Source organism: Scatophagus argus, chromosome 6 (assembly GCF_020382885.2).
Source record: "Scatophagus argus isolate fScaArg1 chromosome 6, fScaArg1.pri, whole genome shotgun sequence".
NCBI classification, from domain to species: Eukaryota; Metazoa; Chordata; class Actinopteri; family Scatophagidae; genus Scatophagus; species Scatophagus argus.
In genome coordinates, this window is record NC_058498.1 from 14,202,250 (window position 1) to 14,220,324 (window position 18,075).

The 18,075-nt window shown below is 41.6% G+C and overlaps 1 protein-coding gene across 2 annotated transcripts in view; it reads left to right on the top strand.

The window, feature by feature from the left end:
* agbl4 (AGBL carboxypeptidase 4) overlaps positions 1 to 18,075 on the top strand; it is a 366,309-nt gene that overhangs the window by 321,195 nt on the left and 27,039 nt on the right. The gene's annotated exons all lie outside the window — the stretch shown is intronic.

Below are 18,075 nucleotides of genomic sequence, written 5' to 3' on the forward strand. Positions count from 1 at the left end.
CAACCTTTATTTATACAAGGAAGAGCAGTTCAGCTGCATGAGTGCACTGTGCACACAAAATGATAAAAGCAGAGGCACAACAGTCCACATAAAACATTCAGGACTGCAAATAAATAAATAGATATGACTTGGCTGATGATAATATGAAATTGAGAGGATCATATTAAGCATTAAATAAAATCAGAAACTGCAACATGCGATAAACATATTCTTTACATGTAGGAGTAGCAGATGAGCACATGATTTTCTGTAGACAGCAAAATAGTCCTTTTTTTAACATTTAACTGAAAAATGATGAGTTACACTGTAATGTCCAACACTGTAATGTTAGAATAGCAACTCAGAGTGCTGAATCAAAGTAAAACATCAAATGAACAGAACGACTAAGGAAGACATCCTGACGTATTCTTTGTTTTGGTCTCTGGTTTTCCCACAAACATAACTGCAGTGTGGTCATTTAAAGGTCATTTAAAATACGGTCATTTAAAGCCTGTCTAGGATTTACATTATTTTCTGCACATCTTCGGTTTCGTCAAAGTCTTAATCCTCTGTGATTCCCAGTGACTCCTCAGTAAGTGCAAGGGACTGCACTGCCTTGATGGTGAAGGGTTTTTTATGCGATGGAAAAAAAGAAGTAGTTTTTCCTACTCTGTGCTCTGAATGTACACAGATGTCCCACTGCATATGTTTTTACTTATTAATCGTATCTGCGTTGATCGATCAGCTCCTAGTTTATCTGTGAGCAGCAGATTCCCCTCACTCCTTACGGTGGTCTGGGAAATAAAATCTTTGAATCAATAAATATAAACACTGTTGATTTCTTCCCCTGGAGCTGACATGAAAAATGTTTTGGTTCAGTAAACGTCTGCTGACAGACAGACTGGTGAAAGCGGTTTCTGTCTTCTTAGCTCCCCGCTGACCTACACATAATGCAGGTCCAAGCCAGCGTTGAAAACTATTATCTCCATGGCAACATTAGGAAATCGAAAAGGAATGTAATGAGAAGGAAGTGTTGAGTGAAACGTTTCTCTGTCGAAAATACGTCATTTTTGTGTGTTGAGTGCCGAACCATAATTCAGACGTAAACCTATTACCACCAGATAAATCTCTCTGTTTCTCTCAGTAAACCACTGTTTGTTTGTTTTTTTAAATTTGCAGCCTGTGACGTCTTTCCATCACTGACCCCTTTATAGCAAAGTGTTTTACATCAGCCGGCAAAGACTGGTTTGCCAGAGCAGAAGGGGGAGAAATGGATAATAAGACCCACCACACCTCTGAGAGGTAGCTGAGCCTGAACTAAACTTGTAATGTGCATTTCTTTTTTTAAAAAAAAATCAACCTCAAATTCTCTCTGTCACTTTATTATTTATTTATTATTTCTACATGCTTTGTGCAGTTCTAATTTGTGATGGGATTCATGGCTGAAGACCAAATTGACACTTGTCTACCCGCTTCATTGTCATCCTGGACCCTTAGTCCATGCCTAAGACACACACGCACACACATAAAGTGCCACCAGGCGGTTTTAATGGCCTGGTGTTAATGAGAGTCTTGTTTAGAGCTGTCAGATGACCCTGGGCCATGCAGATTGACACCAACTCCGTGTTCACAGCTCCAGAGGTCACCACACGGTCTATGTATGTGTGTGCGTGTTTGGGTTTGTGTGTGTCAAAGCTGCAGACGGAATCATCTATTACACCTAATTACCTTTCCACTCCCTGCGTTAACACTATCTCAGCATATCTTTAGTTTTTGGTAGTTTAATTTTCAATCAATAAAGTTGATATTAATCTTATCTAGTCTGTTCTTACTGTCACAGTTTTGTTGTGTGTGCTCTCACTCTCCACCTCTCCTGAAGTTAGCCAACATCATCTAAATATTCATATTAAGAAGAGACGTGTTGTAATAAAGAAAGCATACATAGAAAATTGATCAGTTAATGCTAAAAGAACACGAGGGCATTTGATGTGTATATAAAAAGGTGTACATTTCACAACCGCTATAATTTACCACACACAATTTTCCACAGACAACACATAAAACAGTTAGCACAGTTAACGCAGCCAGAAAAGGCCCTGATCTTGTATTTTTGGTGCTTAGCAGGTCAGCCCGCAGCTTACAGTTGAGGGTTAAGATTTTGAAATGTTCATTTTGAACTATTATTCAATAAAGCTTCTTACATGTTTTACCTAAGAGATCTCTTTTCTGTTTTAACTTTTTTCTCCCGTGTTATTTCTCTTCTGGGTCCCCAGTCAGTATTTTCTCAGGCTTTAGCACACTGACTGTTAGTCTTCCTTTATGTGTTGACAGTGAAAGTGTGATCTAGCTCGCTGTGTGGAGACCAATTCACAGAGAGGGAAGCGCCTGTGTTGGAGCCAAGCTGTGAGCGTGTGTGTGTGTGTGTTTAAGTAACAGAGACTCAAGCTGACAGTTTGCCAGCAGCCTTGCACCTGCACACATCTAGGTGTTGATCTCAGATGGGAGGGGTGAAGAGGGTAAGGAAGAGGGGACGACAGGCAGGGGGAGAGGAAGCGATCTGACAAGAGGTGTGGTGGGTGGATGAGAAAAGACTGCTGAGAAACAGAGAACAGGAACTCTCTGACATGTAATTCCTGTTTATATGTGCTTTGTATGTGTGCATGTGGTGTGTGTGAATGTGGAAGGAAAATGTGCAGCGTGTGACAGGGGAGCCAATTGGAGTGATGCATTCTTTCATAGGTAACTGCCAACACCAGAGCGCAGCCAGGGCCTCATTTGTCAGACTCAAGGAAATAGCGTTACAGCATGACGTTTCACTCTGTCTCTGGCACACGTATCACCATCCTCTGCTTCAGGATGGGAGGAACTGTGCCACTGAGGCTGCTGTAAACTGGTGGTGAATTTAATCAGGATTAAAAAGACAAAAGGGGGGCTTGTAAGACACAGGAAATACATATGCTTGTCATCTCTTTCCTGCCTTTTTCTCCGCCTGTAACTTTTGTATAGGACAGTGCTGTACATACGGGCCGCACTCAGAAGACAATATGTTGCTGCAGATATGATCATAAGTTTTCCTGCTCTACATTCATTGGATGTTTTTAACCTTTTGACAGCAGTGATGAGTTTGCCACTGACTGCAGAGCGAGGAAACTTAGACAGGATCTCTGGAGGGACACTCAGCAGTATGTCAGGGAACTCCATGACACTGTCAGCATAACACACTTAGTCTGAGCCTGAATTATTGAAGTCCATAGCATTGATAATTTAATACAGTAGATATATTTTGACGGGAGATGGTTTAAATGAATAGAAAAAGCAAAGAAATTAGACTTGGTGTGACAACGCAAGAGGCTGGAAATTAAGTTTCTTGTTTTTTGTGCAAGTATAATATTTTTCTATGAGGCATCCGGTATGTAGGGATTTACTGCACCGCGTGACCTAGTTGAGATCCTGGTAGCGGAAGAAAGAGTGAGAGAATACGAGACAGACAGATGGGAGAGGGTTAATTGAGGCTGACATGTGTCCAGTGTGTGTGTGTCCCCAGATGACACGAAGCTCTCGCCCATATGCTCGCGTTGCCTTGTTCACTCCCTCTCTTCAAACAACGACACTATCTGATAGGAAGGCATCCAGAATCATTATGAATTTCTGTGTCTGTTTTGGTGTCGGGTCTTTGTCAGTGTTCACTAATAATGCTCTCTTATTTTGCTGCGTGTCTGTGCCACATGTATCTCAGCATGTGCTACCAAATCTATTATTGTGTAGTTATATGTGTATGTGTACACTGTATGAATATGTGTGTATGTGGTAGGCTTGAGAGCAATGAGCGGTATGAATTGTCTGTTGCTCATTTTTGACTGATCTGTTAGAATACGGGGATAACATTTTCAGACAGTCTCTCCTGGAAGGTATTCATTGTGTTGCTCTCATTTGTAAACAGGAGAGATGGCAGAAGCATTTGTGTGAAGCATCAAAAAAAGAGAGCTTGAGAGAAAAGATCAAAACTTGCTTCTGATGAAGCATACCAGCAGCTTAAAGGTCCAGTCTGTAGGATTTTAGGGGATTTAAGGACAGGAATGAAACACAATACTTATAATTATATTTTCATTAATATATAATCACCTAAAGCTAAGAATTGGTGTGTTTTTGTTACCTTAGAAATGGGAGCAGATGCTCCTCCACAGTTGTGTTTCAAAAGTAGTCCACAATGAACAAACCGAGCACTGGCTCTTGAGAGGATCTTGTACATTTTTTCATGTGTTTAGTGGCCCCCATGGAAAAGACTTTCAATCTGCAAACTCACCTCTAGATGCCGCTAGATCCTACACAGTGTACTTCTGACAGTGTCCCAATCTCTGATACAGTAGCAATTGAATTGAATCAATCAATCAACTGAAGAGAAAGTTCTTTATTACTCCTTGATTTTTGGTCCTGATCAAGCATGCTAACAATTTGTAGACTGGTTCTTGTACTGACCATAGTTAAGTCAGTGTCACCCATCACCACATCACAATCCCTCTCACCCTGTGCAAGGTAAGGCACAAGGTCCATGGCAAAGACCGTCTGGTTGTCGTAGTTTACAGATTAAGGACAAAACGGGACTGAACTTTTCTCGTTCAGGCCACCAGTCTTTTGAGTAGTCCTTCTGATGTTGCTAAAACCATGTGGCCTGTAAGGCAACTCCATGTCCTAATTTAAATTTTTTCCTTTTTAATTTGTGCATAGTAACACAACACAAAAGGTGACATAAATTTAGAATTGTTTTCTTACCAGACGTCAGTGCTCTGAAATGTTACAAAATAATAATTATATATACATAGATATTACATATCTTCTCTTATAAACAAAAATGTTTGTTGTTATTTTTTATGTTCAAACATGGAGCTCACATTCAGTCTGTCTCTCTCACTGTGTCATTCTGTCTGTCTGGTTGTCGGGATGTGTCCCAGCAGGCTTGCCATAGACTGGCAGAGTGTTGATCTGAGTGTCAGTGGGACTCGGGGTCTCCTTTCCCAACCCTCCTCTCTTCCACCAGCTGACAGACAAGGTCAGGGACTCGTCCTGCCTGTCTTTCTGAGCTCCTGACAGCCTTTCCTTTGGGAGACAAACCCTGGACAACCCTGAACTCCCTGGCACGCACCATCACCAATTAATATTGCATCACCATTTTCTAATCTGCTCCCTCAAGGCCCACTTCTCAGGGTGTGATCAGGCCACCTCGCTTCCCTGCGTCTCGACCTCCCCCAGCTTTCTTCCCTCCATAACAATGAAAAGGCCCTCAGTCCTCAGAAAAAAAAGGTTACACCCACATGTTGTTGAGTTGTTGAGTGTTGTTGTGATTTGTCTCAGTTCACTTGTTCAGTTCTTTGGTTTATGACCAAATATCTATAATAAATGGCTAAGCTAATGATATTATCCTCCGCTGACCTTTGTGTTCACTGCTAAACAGCAAATGATAAGCTAACTCTTTAAATAAACAAGGTGAAAATAATGCCTGCTAAACAATAGATAGATAGATATTTTATTGATCTTGAGGGCAGTTCAAGATAAGTAATGTGTATAAGCATGTTGGCATTGTGAATATGACCCTGTTAGCATGATGACATAATATTTCTGTGCTTAAGTGCAGCCTCACAGAGCTGCCAGAACAACTCTTAGCATGGCTCAACAATAAAAATTTCCCAGGCAAGGAAAATACAGTTTCAGAATAGGAAAATCTAGTCGCTCAAAAAAACATGCAAAGTCTTCAGCACAAGCCAAAATGGTGTCCCCTGACAAGCCATGTTGATCAGTTTCAGCAGCCAAGGTCAACATGCTATCTCTGACACCACTAACATCAGACTTACTGGTGCCATCTCTAAAGAAACAATCTCTAGTCCTATCTCTAAATTAAACACACTGTATCCAAAACCACTGAGTACCGTAACTGAAATATAACACTGCATCCATCTCTTTCTGACATGTGAAGCTTAGGACAAACCTATCAGAGAGAGATTATTTTATGGATCTCCTCACGATGTTGACACGTTTTATCATTCTGATGCCTTGCGTTAGTTTGGGAGTTGGGAACGTGACTTACCACTCTGTCTGAAATGAAACGAGAAGCACATTTTACCGTTTGATTCGGCCTTGTACCTCCATTCTTCAAACTCCGAACTACTTGCAGTGAGAGACATAACACCTCCTGCGACCTTACTGGATGACTTATCGTCCTACCTTGGGGACTGAGTGATGTGCTTGTGGCTCTGAGAATAGCTGCAGCACTGTCCATCTGGTTTGGGGTCGGGAGCCGCCCGGGCGGCGCAGTGTATTTGTCTGAATCACAGTTCCTGCCTCTTTTCATACACACACACACACACACACACACATACAGTCCACTGACGTATAGACACACTGCTTAGTATAGAATGATGGAGGAGCATGGGGGCCATGTGTCACACCTTGGCTGCTAAGGCACTCACCTGCCCTCTCCTCAGCACTGATGGATTTACAGTGACCCTGCAGCAGGGGGCAAAAGCATACTCATACACCCACAGATTGTACTCTCTATCACTTGATCACTTGTTCTTGGTCTGTTCTTTCGAATACATCAGTTTAGAGGGTGTGAAGGAGAAGGAGAGAACAGAGGGACGATATGGCTCCTTCTTATATTGCCTCCTCCTCCTCCTCCTCCTCCTCCTCATCTTTCCTTCATCACATAAGTTTAATTTTCAGCAGAGGAGATGTCAGTCTGCGTGGCTGATTTTATTCAGAAAGCTGACTTCCAGACAGCCTATCTCTATGTGTGCATGTGTGTGTGCGTGCGTGCGTGTGTGTGTGTGTGTGTGTGTGTTCTACAGATCGCTAATCTCTCTGAAGTCCTGTTTGTTCTCCAGGTTTGCCCTCACTACAAACATTTCCCTGATCAAAGCTGTTGAAAAGGCCTGCCACTTCAAACAAAGTCTACACACATGCGCACACACACACACGTACATACAAATACACACATTCGCATCCATTCCAACGTAGCTCTATGGCCATCGTGTTGTCATGGCAACGACATTAATCCTAAACCAACCGGCATGCAGATGTTGCGTCACACGAGCCAATCAGGAGTGGGAAGAGAAAGAGACAAACAGGAGTCATGAGCTCCTTTATCATTTCAGTGCTTGTGTATTTTGAGATGTACAAGTTTTTCACTATAGACGCACAGTTTATACTATGATTACTACAATACAGCGACTCTAAAGAATTAATGTGAGTAAGTATTCAAGCTGTTTTTATGTGCCAGTACTGAATCCCCAGAGAAAGAACACTGAAAATCTGTTTCCAACTACATAAATATATTTAAAAAAAATTCATCCATTTTTCATTGTAAAGACTCGTGATTTTTTTTTCTTACACTAATTATTTTTCTAAATATATTGAACTAATCTACTTCATAATTAATTATGGATGAATTATTATTATGGATGTGTATAAGGGAGGGTTTAATGAAAAAAAAAGCCAAATATATTTGTAAAAGGCTTTCACTAGGTAAACCCTTGCACAAATAGCACTTAGATCTGCCCTGATGTAGGTAGTTGAAGGGTGATTTTTTTAAAAACATGACTGAATGTGTTTGCTAAAATAAGGTGTGCAGTGAGTTGTGGAATTTGAATCAGAATGACGTTCATGTTCAATTCTTTGTAAGCCTCAAAGAAAAGACGTCATCATGCCCTGATTGGCTAAGCAGGGAAAGCGCCAAGCTGCTCTCAGTACTTACTCAGGAGCCAGTCTCCTCTAAAGTCAATCTAAACAACCTGACTTAGCAGGATTTTACATTTTACATTCCAATGTGAAATCATTACATTGCTGTACTAATCATATTACATGATTGTGTTATGATAAATTACCTTGAAGTTTTGGTTTGCTACGTTACACAGGTGACGTTTTACTAATCCCTGACAAATCTGTCTGGTCTCCAGTCTACATTTAGCCAACTGAATCACACATGAGAAGTGATAGGCCTCTGCTCCCTCACTCAGTATGTTGCGCTCTCATTGGCTTTAGGTTGTCTCTGCTGTCATTTCCAGTCAAAACAAATTTCACACTGCGGGACTAGGACTCACAGACAGGTTCAGATATTAAACCTGTTAGATATCTCTCGGGCATCTGAGACACATTGGGATGCACTCAGATTACACCTTTGAAAATTCACACATAACAATTGTAGCTCACGGGAGAGAGCGCCACTTTGCCTCTGATGTGGGCCTTTTGCAGATGATCTCCAAAACCTGATGGTGAGTGCAACTTCAGGGTTAAAATTGTGTAATGTAAACTTGTTATGAAATGGATTGGAAAAGGAAGTGACAGCAAGTACAAAAGAATGACTGCTACAAAGTGAAAGATGAGGATTTCTTATTTAAATTCACAGGCTGTCTTCTCCTGCTCTCCAACTTCCCTCCATCTGTATTTTCTTTTCTTATAATAGTTATCCAACAATCCAAAAATAAATTTTTGGATTGATATCCCAGAAGTCATTTAATTTCCCGAGATAAGCAGTGATGTTATCTGATACATTTGATGTCAGCTTTATCAGGGAGTCGTATTAACAGCAGGTGTTTCGCTGCGTTTAAATCCTTTCAAGTTAACTTACAGAGAGATTAGGGAGATGAAAAATAAAGAATTTTTACAGTTTTTAATCCCAGAAACAAAACCACAAAAAAACAACTTTTGATTTAGCCTGTGAGTAGAGTAAAATGTTTGTTTTTTTTAAATTCGAAGATGCTGTCGTGTAGCGTCAGCACATCTAGACGGTAGAATTCACCATAAACTGGGGGGGTGTTTGGTCTGCCATGTGTAGGTGGGTGGTGTGTCTCAAAGAACATCCACATGATTGCCAGAACCCAAGGTTTCCCCACAGAACATTGCATTGCAAACAACCTCTGTATCAGAGCTGCTTTCAAAGTTTCCTTTCAACAGTAGCAAGCTACTGTAATTTGACAACTATGGGAAAGACAGATGGAGGCAGTTCTCACCTTGGAAAAAAAAATGTCTCAAAAGACTCAAATCAAAACTTCAAATCTTTCCAGTGTGACAAAGCAGGCTGTTTTAAAAAGCTTGACGGGGGAGTGTGTGACCATCTGACTGAAAAACGGAATGAAGAAATGCTTATTACTAGAGCTGATATTCTACTGAAAGCTTTGGAAATCACTAAAGAGCTGAACATACCCACAGTTGAGTTCAAAGTCTGCGTGAGCGATTGATGCACCGAAATGGACTGTGCCTCCATCGCAGGACTTCTCGCCCAGCGCCTCCTCTCAGACTTCAGAGAGGAGCTACTGATTCTGATAGAAGGCTGATTCTCTTTGAGATGGTAAAATGGAATTAGAAAAGCCTGCAGGCTATAGTTTGTCATGTTTGCTGTATTTATTTTAATAACTCACTTTAAAAATGTGATAATCGTAGAATATATTTTATATGGTGTGATATATTTGCATTTAAGCATTAAATATGGCCATTTACATGTTATCTTATCTTTATTTTTAATCCAAGCACAGATGACAAAGGTAAATGGATATCAGGATATCATTTCAATTGTGGCCCACTCACTCGAGTCTGTTGGGTACAGCCTGATCCAACTGAGCCGAATCGGCTCAGATCAGTTTTTTCTAGCTCGACTCCATTGGCTCCCTGAGTTCCCTGATGACAAATAAGGTAGCAACCACTGCTAGTCCATGTAATTTATGTTTCTTGTTAACAACTACTTAGAATGAATGGGGTAGATTATAAAGAGATTTTGATTTGTTTTTACATGGGTTGTGGGCAATAATTGTAGACTCAACATATCTCCAAGAGCAGGATTCGTGAATCTTATTTTTAAGACGCTAGTAAATTAACCGACTAACTTATGACTAGTACATGTCTAATTTGACAGTTTCTGACTTTTGCATACTCCAGTGGTATCAAACATTATTGATACTGTATCAGACAGCAACGCATGCTGCTGGTTATGATAAATGTATGTATTATGTGTTTATAAGACACAGCAATACTCAGCATAAATATTCCAGTGTTATCATTAACATTAAAACAATTGGCCTCCTTAATGATTTATTCTTGGAGTCTTTTCAAAAAGCAGCAGTTGCTATAAATACTTTTTTATAGAAGAGAAAACAGCTAATAAGATCTAGACTATATCAAGAAAAAAATGGGTAACTTCTGATGGATTCAGACTTTCAGATGCATAAAATTAAAAACTGGTATAACATCAAGAATAAAAGCTTCAGATAATCATTTCTGCTAAGTGTACAAGTTTTGCTTGCAGACGTGGAAACTCATGTGTGAACTGGCGAACAAACTAAAGCAGATGCCGTTGGCGTTAATGAAGAGACAGTGCATATTATCCCATTGTCTTTTTTTATTCTGTTATTGTTTTTGGTGACTCCCAGTTGCCTGTTGATTTGAGTGGAGCACTAAGTGGTTGTTAATGGCGCAAACACGACCGTGGTTTTAAAATAGCAGACCGCCCATTAGGCTGGTATTAACAAGGTAATGGCCTGTTACTAAACTGCTGAATGACATTGTCGCTGCCACCAGGCCGAGCTGATGCTTGCAATGCACACATGATCTCACAAACACACACACACACACACCGTACAGCTCCTCTATGCAAAAACATACAAATAAACGCATTTGGTTTATAGGCGATGTGTATAGTGAGCAGAACTGCAGGGTGAAAGTGATCTGTAGTAACTTTGATTTGCTGTGTAGATGTGAGAGCAGAAAAAGAGAAGAAACAGAATAGAAAAGAAGAAAAAATGACTGAAAGACATAGCTGGAAGGTGTGACTGTAGTTATTAAAGCCGGGATGCACTACGGTTGTTTACTTGAGCCCAGCTGTATTGTTGTGCCTCAGAAATTATTGATAGGTAGGAAGAGACAGAGTAATAAAGAACTACACATCCGATCTGTCTGTATGTCCAACTGCTCTGCTTGTCAGATGGGCTTTAGTTACAGCTGCTGTCCGAGAAGCAGCACTGGGCCGAGTGACATTTAAGAACAAACTGTCCTTTTTGTCCATACAGTGCTCCAGATCAGGTGTAAGTGTTCCTGTGCTGTGTGTCTTCTTGTGCATTTTTCCTGTAGCATGATGCATTGTCCAAACTCACAGTCATATACAGTAGACACACACACACGTACACACAAACGTACTCCCACATTGTGGTACAGCGATAGGACAGCGCAGCAGGGGGTATATCCCTGGGAAATCATTTCTGTCTCTCCTTTTTTCCTATTTGTAACTTGTCCTTTCAAGCAAGACGGTCCTTAAAGTTCAGTGGCGCATTCTTCAAAAAAGGCTATTACTGGCTGCCTCTGATTCTGTATCATGCCGCGCACAGACCAGCCATCCCTCCATTTTATGTTCCTCTCCCTCTGTCATCATTTTCTGAAGGCGAAAGAGGAGAAGTCAGAAAGGCCTGTGTGCCCAGTGCCTTGAAACCCTAAGCAGTCTCCGCCTCTGACTTTGCGCCAGACGTCCGTACCATATTGCTAAAAGGGTGTATTGTTTCTGATACTTGACAGAGCTCCCCTTTTTGTCTCTCTCGCAGTGAATCTCTGTCTTGCCCTCTATGCCAGCTGTCTATCACTTGTTCTCAACACTTACAGGGCTCCATAAAGCACTGTGTGACTGTAGAAGATACAGGCTGCTTCTGAAAGGTGTGGAAAAAAAGCTTGAAGTTGGCTCTGAACACTAAACAAAGAATAGAGGTTCACACAATGGACTGTGGTCATAAACCGGAATTTCTCAACCTTCTCTTGAAGGTCTGCAGCCACATTGCTTAGACCTCAGGATTTAGAATAATAGTTATCTTATGATACAATATTCTATTCAATCTATATTTCAATCTAAGACAAAGAAATGTTATATTTAACATTAATATATTAAAATATATTTAATAAATCTATTTCCTTCAACAGCCTCCAGTGACTATGTCTGACAAGGTCAGGTTGACAAACTGTCACCAAGGAATATAATGATTCATCCATCGTTGGTTGTTGCAATTTTTGATTCAGTGAATGGCAGCAAAGCTCCCTGGTGGTTAATTAAACATTTATGTCTTAATATGGTTCACCTTCAGTTGAATATTGATAAATGTACAGTCTTGGATTTTTTTTCTATGCCTTAGGCTACTCAACCTGTTGTGTTGTGCGAGCACCTTAACACCCCCTGAAAATCTTGTTTTTGCTGACCTCCAGTGGTTTAACTTATCAGTGATGTAAGAATGTACCTCAGCAGTGTGTCAGTACAACATGACTTCACTGTCGGGCAGTGAAAGACTTCTTTCAGGCTGCTTTTAAGTGACTCTTTAAGCCTAGCTGTGCTTATGCCGGTAGTGCAAAACTGTGCTGATTTAATCCAATGTGTAATTTCTGCATCTTTAGTAGTGCATAAAATAAGGAAGTCATCATTGCGATCATTACTGTCATGGTGAAACCACTTGAGTACTCCTTTGCAGCCCTGACAGTGGTAGGGCTCCGCTCCCTGGTCAACGATGGCCAAAGGCCCGCATCACCACCTCTGACTATTAACATAATTAGAAAGCCCTTTAGCTCAGGCTTGAATGCTGATGTTTAGAACAGATCGTCTCCCCTTCTTCCTGTCCCTCTGTCAGTGTGTCCCCCTCTGTCTCTCTGTCACTCCCATTGTCTGTGACCTCCACTGTCATCACGCCTGCCCTTGAGGAGCAGAAATCTCTCCATTTCACAGGGACCAGCCATAAGGGGGCTTGATTGCGGCAAATTGATCCATAATCACACAGCGCTCAGAGCTTTTTATCCTGCTGCCTCTTCATCTCCACTTTAGAGGCCCGCCGTTGGCGTATTTACATGCTGTCATCTCAAGGGTTTCCTCTGCTCCTGCCCTTCTCTCTCTTTCCTTTTTCTTTATCTCTCTCTTCCCCTCTCAGCCTCTTTCTCTCTCTACCTTTTATTCCCTTTGTGACTCTCACAATTTTCTTTTCTCTTTTTCCTCTGTCCCTCCCCTTTCTGTCTGGATGCGATGCCAATCGGAGTGTCTCAACATGGTCATTGTAATCCCCTCCCTAGGCCTCCACACACACACACTCTCTCTCACACACACATACACACACTCAGGTACACCTCTGACCACCACATCTTTTGCTTTTGATTGCTCTCTTCAGCTACATGCACATCCTTGATGGCTATGATAGCCAAGGAGACAGAGAGAAAGTGAAGGCATGAAGGATGGAGGCGGCTACAAAGGCAAAGAAAAACCCCAAAAAACATCTAAATAAGCAGGCTGGAGTAATTTTGAATGCAATAACTTTTTTGGGGGGGGGTTCCACTATTTCCCCACCAGATTTTTATTTCAGTATGTTGAGGACTACTCATGAGCCATTACACAAAAAGATGTTGGGAAATGTAGACATTTTGGTGGGTGGGGGAATTGGTACTGGCTGTGGTCCTGAATATTATTATACAGTGCAAAAAAATCCTATTATAGTAGTGGTTGTGGTGAGAACCACAGAAGAAAAGAAAAAGAATAAAAATCAAAAAGAGGAGGCAGCTTTTGAAGGAGCTCAGTGAGGCTTCATGTGTTGTTCACTTCTTTCTGGCTTCTCTTTGTTCTTTTCTCACCTCCGTCTCACTTTTTCTCTCTGTCGCTGGTCCTCCTGCACTGTCCCCTGTCCTCTCATCAGTCGTCCTCTGCGTCTCTGTGCATCCACCTGTCTTTGCAAATATCCTCTCCTCTGCAGCTTTCTTCCTTCAGTCAGTTCAGAGAAAACACAGTGGCCGTATTTTCTGACAATTACTGATGTTTATGCAGGGATTCAATTTTTTTGTTACTGACTGTCTCTCACACCCCTTCTCACCCCGCTGGGAGTTTAGCTGTGTAATGTGTGGTGTGTGAAGTGGCAGGGGACGCTTTATGAATGTGTGAGGAGGCCTTGGCAGTTCCCTTGCCTGCCCACAATAAGATGAGCCGAATAAATCTGAGACATGCCACAGGCTCTCCGACACCTACAGACACACACACACACACACAAAAATTTAAGTGGGGGGACCTGGTCAATTCCTGGAGAAGAAAACAGCATCATAAAACTCTTATCACTTTAGAGCCGTCTGCACTTCAGTGCATATCCCCATCTCTCTTCGTCTCTTTTTTTCTTCTGTCTTTCTTCCCCTCTCTCTGTTTGTCCTTGAGGTGGCAGAGGGTGGTGTCGGCGGGTGGAGCGAGGGGTGTGTGTTTGTGTGTCAAGAGGTGCAGAGCTTTGATGCTCGTTGGGGCTCACTCAGCTGGGCAGTACACGGTGCTGCATCTCGTCCCAAGGCTCTGTATAAATTCAACGCCAGTGACAATTTACAGCTCGCGCCCATCCTCGATATGACGCACCGAGCAGGACGCCAAGCGTGTCTTGTTGCCATCTCACCAAAGTGAGGCTAATTTATTACAGTTTAAAACCCACAGAGCAGAGAGAAGGGGGAGGAAGACATATATATGAGACCTTGGTCTGAGACTTGTGGTATAATGTTGTATAAAGCTATGGCCAGTATAAGATTGTTTTTTGTTTTGTTTTTTTTTATTGTATCACTACAGAGCACGGCTGCAGCATATACTGGAGCATATTTTCCCTTCCCATTGTGTGACAAAGAGTTCAAATATTTCCACTTGTTTAATATAAAGTCCAAAAAGTCTAACTGTAGTCGTATAGTTTAATGCCAGTATGGAAATTGCCCCTCATCCTTCCATGTCACAAAGTTTAGACACTGATGCTATTGAAAAAAGTCAGCTAAATCTGCCCCTATCTTCTTGAATCACATTGACTTTTTAAGTGAGTAAATGTATTTAAATATATGCCATGATGCTTTGAGACGGTCTTGACAGGACTTCCTTTTGTACCTGCTGAAGAAGAATGATGAAGACTATCTCAGTTAATTACATCATGTCACAGATTGAACCCAAAGTTCCCAGGACTGCTGTCTCAGGAAGAGCTGACCAGCACAATCAGGACTGACCTTCAGAGTCCATTAGATTTATGTTGTTTTTCACAGGCACTTCTCTTCTCTCCAGTAATTTACATATTTATCAGAGCTGATCGTAGTTTGACATCCTTTAATTTTTTTTCCCCTCTTGGGGGCTGCGAGAGAATGAGCAGTAATGTGCCATACAGTGCATCATGTGACTTTGGCAGGTGAGAAATATGCTGAGGGAGCACTTTGAATTGGAAGTGTGGGCATAAATTTTGCCTCTGCTGCTTTTCACTCACTCATTGTCGCGTCCCTCCCTTCCCCTGCTCGGCCTCCACCCTCTTACAGTAGACCTCTCGCCCACTTTCTTCCTCTCTCTTTCTCCCTCTGTTTCTAATTCTTATACTTTTATATTTTATTTAGTCGTGCCGCTGTGACAGGCCCGCAGAGCACTGCAATGATGTGACGTTAACGTGGCTCATCATTTGGAGACATGGGCTCTCAGCAGTAGATGCCAGCATTCTTGGCCAAACTGCACCTTTAATTTGAATAATTTGTGCACATCTTCTTTTTAAGGTCTTTAAAAAATATTAGATACAATCTAATTTATGGAGAATGTCACAATGTTGGTCTTCTTACATTTGAGCAAGCGAGTGCACATAGAGGGGACAAATTCACTTTCTCTTAACCGTAATAAATGAATGTATATGAGAACTAAAGCAGTTTCTTGAATAGTCAGTAAGTCAGCGAACAGAAAATTGTTTAGCAACTGTTTTGGTCATTTATGAAGTAAGCATGTAAAACATTTGCTGGGACCAGCTTGTCCAGTGTATGTATATAACACACTTTTTATGTTGATATAAATTAAATCTCTTTGATTTGGATTTTGGACATTAACAGGCAATTTAAAAATCTCCCAGTGGACTCAGGGAAATTGTGCTTGGCATATTTAATCCCCTTTTTTGATCATTCCATACGTTAATTAGTCAACTAACCAATAATCGAAAACAATCATTAGTTGCAGCCCTAATATACACACATACAACAAAAGGAAAAGCCAGTCGTCATAACACACTGAGATGGGAGGATGTAGCACATCTCTACAATAAAGATAAATTAATGATGAATTCTGAAAGTGTCTTGAAAGTCTACTTGTGTGGTAGTGATGTCAGTTTGACATTCAGCTCAGCACTGCACACGGAAGACATTTATTGTTAAAATACTGTTGTTCTGGGTTGTTCTTCCCTCCTGCTACAATCTCTAAAACTGTCTGCAGAGAAAGAAAGACATTTCCAGGAGAGTTAGGTCATTTATGCTACTGCCTTTCAATCTGATTCCTCGCCCTCGCCTTCTTTTACCTTCTTTTTTTGGTTCCGTCTCTTTATTTATCTCCATCTTCTGACACCAGCCGCCCTGCTGATCTCTACTGACACCTTGAGGTCAGGAGATGCTGCTGCAGTGCTGTGCTCTTGAAACTCAGCCATAACTTGACCCTGACCTTCATGTTGTGTGTCAACCACAGCTACACCAAAAATTTGATTTTCTTTTACATGTAGCTTTGCAATGGTACCTGGTTCTTCCAGGCTCCCTCTGGGTTGTCGGTTGCCTATGGAATAATGGGACTTAATTTTTTGCTACATCGCTTGGCTGGGCACAGCCAGATACAGAGCAAAGCGGAGATACACATAAACACAACAGCTACTTGGGGGAGCATTTGTGAGAGCCCTGAGGAGACACAGTCACACACACACATATACACATGTTGGTCTTTCTACTGTTGTGAGGACTCTCAGCAACATAAGTTGTTCCCTTGTCCCCTCCCACAACTAAATGTTTAACCTCAACCCCATAACTCTAACCGAAAACCAAAAATTCTAACTTTGGTCCTGACCTTGAAATGATCCTTTTCCTTCAAAATGTCCACACATTGCTGAAATGTCCTCATTAGTCTGGTTAAAAGAAACAGAAGGACGAGGGAGAAACAGTGGGTCTGTTGTAAGCTCCAGGAGGCTGCTGTAAGAGATTGTTTTGAAGAAACAGCAAGGGTACACTAGCACTGAGACTAAATGTAGCGTGGCCACGACGGTTGAATTCCCTGACAGTCTGGACCTTGGCAGCTGCTTTTGGTTTGGCTCACAACTTTCTGGGTTTTTGGTTTTATTGTAGAGATAAAGTCTGTGTTTCTGTTACACCCGTCTTACTTATGGGGACAAAACTCAAGTCCCCACAACGTAAATCATTAAATATTAGTGTGAAGGCTTGCGTTAAGGTTAGCCTGAGGTTTGGGCTCGGAATCTGCAAGTTATGTTTATGTTAGGTGGTGGTTAAGCCTCCAGGAAATGAATGTAAGTCTATGTAATGTCCCCAGAAGTGATGGAAACACAATGGTGTGTGTGTATGCCATGGCTGTGGTCTTGTACCAAGAGCCTGTGTGGTGGCCTGGGGTCGCGGCCAAAGCAGAATTTCTAAGTGATGGAATTTCACAGCCACCGAGCACCCAGCGGCCGGCCAAACCGCAAGCACTCACATTTACAACAAACGGCCCACTCCGCTCCACGGAGACTACTGAATGGCAAAGCCATTTGTCTCTGTGAAGGGCAGAGCGAGAGAAAAGCGAAATAAAATCAGAGGCAGAGTACTTAAATGGAACAACGCTTTTTTTTTCTTTTTTTGTTTACGACCCCTAACCACTCAAACAGACACACATGTGCGCACCCACACACACAGAAGAACACATTCGCTCGCGCACACACACACACACACACACCCTCACACACACCGCTCTGAGGCTAAATTGGAATTAAGGAGAAGGAAAGGTGTATAGCCTGTTGCTAATTAGCATTTTCTCAGCTCAGCAGAAGCTGGTGGAAGAATCGATAAGATATTAAGTTTGTGTATAGCAATGAGACACACAATCACTTTCATCCATTAGCAACAGCAGATAGAGGAGAAACACTGGAAAAGAAAGAAAGCAGCGATTTGACCTCGGTGAATATGAACTCTTTTTACCACTCAGCCTGCCCATTGTACAGTATTGAAGGAATGATCTTCACAACATCTATTGTATTCTAACCTCTTTCCACTGGAGGCTAATTTGACTTTGAGACATTGAAACACATTCTCATCCTTCTCATCTAATTA